The sequence below is a fragment of the Verticillium alfalfae genome, genomic scaffold (genome assembly GCF_000150825.1).
Source record: "Verticillium alfalfae VaMs.102 supercont1.2 genomic scaffold, whole genome shotgun sequence".
NCBI classification, from domain to species: Eukaryota; Fungi; Ascomycota; class Sordariomycetes; order Glomerellales; family Plectosphaerellaceae; genus Verticillium; species Verticillium alfalfae.
In genome coordinates, this window is record NW_003315037.1 from 590,117 (window position 1) to 593,287 (window position 3,171).

Genomic DNA, 3,171 nt, shown 5'->3' on the forward strand with positions numbered 1-3,171 from the left:
AAGTTTCAATGCCGCGGAGGTCGTAAATGAAGTGCAACAACTCGTGCTGGGAGAACTAATATAGTTTGCGTGAGGCTGGGTTCTATCAAGTTGGAACACCATCGTTCTGGTGGATCGCTGTCCATCACGCGTACAAGATGACAACCCCGCGGCCTGGCCCGCCTGCGTGTCGATGGTACCGAAATGATGTTTCTGAGACATGATGGTTTCTTCATGGGTCAGCAGGGTCCAACTCTGCGACGTGGTCGCAATTTGCGTGACCCTTGTTGCTCTTCAGCCAAACCATGCAAATAGTGACAGGTTCAGCACAGAATCTGTCAATTGTGATGGCGTTTGCAGAAGGAACCAGGTTGTGCTGCATGTCCACAGTCAGCTTGTCCGAAACTGTGGCACAGCCTGTCGGACTGGTCAAGTTCCAGGGCGCATGCTAGGACATGGTTGAAAAGTCGCAATCGACTGCGTTCGACCAGCAGGCGACTGCGAGCTCTGCCGAGGATTGCGGCGCAGTCAATAGAGACTTCACATGACTTGGGCAAGCTTGCATTTGGCGATCCAAAGCCGCGCCGACCAGGGGTACCGCCATCGCCGCCATATTTAGTAGGGTGCAGAGATCGGCATTTGTACCGGGTGCTTCGCTCCAGGGTTGTTGAAACTGCATCAGGCAAAAGGATGGTATCCCCAGTCGGCCGTTGGAGCCACGGTGAGAGAGCGCCGTCAACAAAGCGGTGGGTCCAGAGGTCAAGCACTGTTGCAGAACGATGGACGCTCGATGGGCGCTCTCAGACCGCGTGGTCCAGATGGGAATGCGAGAGTTGGAAAGGACAAGGTTGCCAGGGCAAGGGTTGGGTTGGATTGGTGCCAACTGGTCTGCATTTGAAAAGAGCACCAAATGGGACACGACAAAAGAAAAGTGCGACTCGGTGAACATGTTACATCTGATGCAACGGTAAGCATATTCGTCAGGATGCTGAGGTAGGTACCTACGGTGAATGCCTCTCTACCGTTCGAGTGAAAATGGTGGATGGCATGACGAAGGGAGTCCCTGACGAAATTACGCGTTTGTGGTAGACTTTGTTGCATTTGCGGAAGGACAGGCTGAGGGAAGCAGGTACTCCCCTCAACTACGGACGGGTAGAAAGATGGGAGGAGCAGTCAAGGGCTGGGTATGAAAAGAAGGAGGAGCACCTGTTGGCAGGCGATATCTTGAGGGGCGTGCGAGCATCGAATTTGGAAACCTTGAGCAGAAAGCCTAGCGGAAGGTATCTCGTACACCACGAAGCACACAACTTCAGACTCTTGGGAGGGGCAAATAACCAATTCGGATCCCCGTTCTGCCGCAAGGGGGTCAGGATTCGAATGGCATGTTTTGAATCGCATCTTCTTTGGGTGGGTCGATGTTTGCTTGACGAGTGTTGTTCGTGGCATCTCCGATGGCCTGGGTATGGCGGAGGCTTTTGCCTTCCCGACTGGGCCACCTGCAGCTAGGAACCCGCCAACACGGGAGCCGATGAGCCAGGCTGGAAACAAATAGAGCAATCATTGCTCTGTAGAGACATTGAGAGACAAGAGGCAACGGAGGGCTCATGTTACCTGCTCGGATTACCCGCCGTGGCGCATCGGTGAATGGTAAACCCTTCACATGTCATCCTGCTATTCAGACTCCCACGCCCGCGTTGCGTTCATTCAAATTTGTACTAATGCAAAGTTTGTTTCGCGCTGTAGACAACGTCGATCCCGGTAAGATGGTACAGACTTGTCGTTCCGAGAGCAGACGCGAGGCGAAGCGGACTACAGTGGCGCTCAGCATCGCGTATGTGGGAGCGAGAAGGAAGGGAAGACTAAGTCTTCCACACCCACATCCACAAAAGCAAGTCCATCGGGGTTCAGTTGACACAAACAAGGCAAATGACCACGTCCTTTCTGGCTTGAACTTCCTGCAAAGCAAACCGCCGTATGCGACACGATAAACAGGCAGAAGCACAACCGCCTTGCTTGACGTCGGACGTCTTCAGCCCTCCAATTGCGAGACCGTCCGGGTAGACCACACCGAACTCATACCGACGCCGATAGCCGTACCTGAAGACGACCAAGAACGGATTTCCAGGGCTTTCAGCTGTCGGTTTGTGGGCAGGGCTTCGCAGCGCCCGATGGGAGCAGACCCTGTCTCCATCGGGCATCATCAGCCATCGACCGACCCATCAGCCACTAGCAATACCATGTACCATGTACTCCAGCATTGGGGTGGAGGGAGCGAGGGGGGGCCACCATCCCTCACATTCATGGAATTCTCCGCTGCGTCGCGACGCAGCCATGGTGACTGTCCCTGGGTCGATGGACGAATCCCGGGGCAGATCGGATGGTTTCCCCCTCTGAGCCGCCAAGCAGCACAACGGCGGTATGGTAGGTACCCTTACCAACGGAATCCTGGACCCCGGGCCTTGGACCCTTGGCAGCCCCGTCTCCCGCCCAGGACTCTTTTCCAGGAACCCCCCCCCCGCGGGTGACGCTGTACCTCCATCGCCTCGCTGAACGTCCAATGGGGACTGTAGAAGGGCTATGTCATAGCGTTCGCTCAGAGAGTTTTGGGCAGTGGAAGTTCCATGTTGCCAACCTTACGAACCTTGTCAGCCACACACACACACACGACGCTAAATGGGGAATCTCAATGTGCCAAACGACGTCGTGTGCGTGGACGGCTCAAGTGACTTGTCAGTTGCTGATGAGAGAAGCCACCCACCTTTCCTGCGGTACGCGAAGTCAAGCTCGGTCTGGCTGTCTCACTTGCCCACCTTTCCAAGCCCGCACTCTTGGCCTGAGGGCCCAGCGAGGACCCCGTCGCAGGTTCAGCGGCTCGATTGGCTGGATGTGACTTTCGCGCCCCAACGAAGCCTGGGCTCCTGGCTCCTGGTAATCGAGCCCACTACTTCTTCGTCACAATCGGTGGGCTTAATTATTTTGTAATCAGCAAACGAGCCCCATCCTAGCCTGCATTGGCGTTGTTGCTTAGAACCAGGCAAAACTGCAAGGTTCCACCCACCGCCGCCTTGGGAGATTCTGCTCCCCGCAACATTTGCATGCTGCTGGTCAGGTGAAATGAGGAACAGGGAGACGGGCTTCCATACTGGACAGGAAGTTGAACTTTCGCGCCATCTTCACTGGCTTCACCCCATA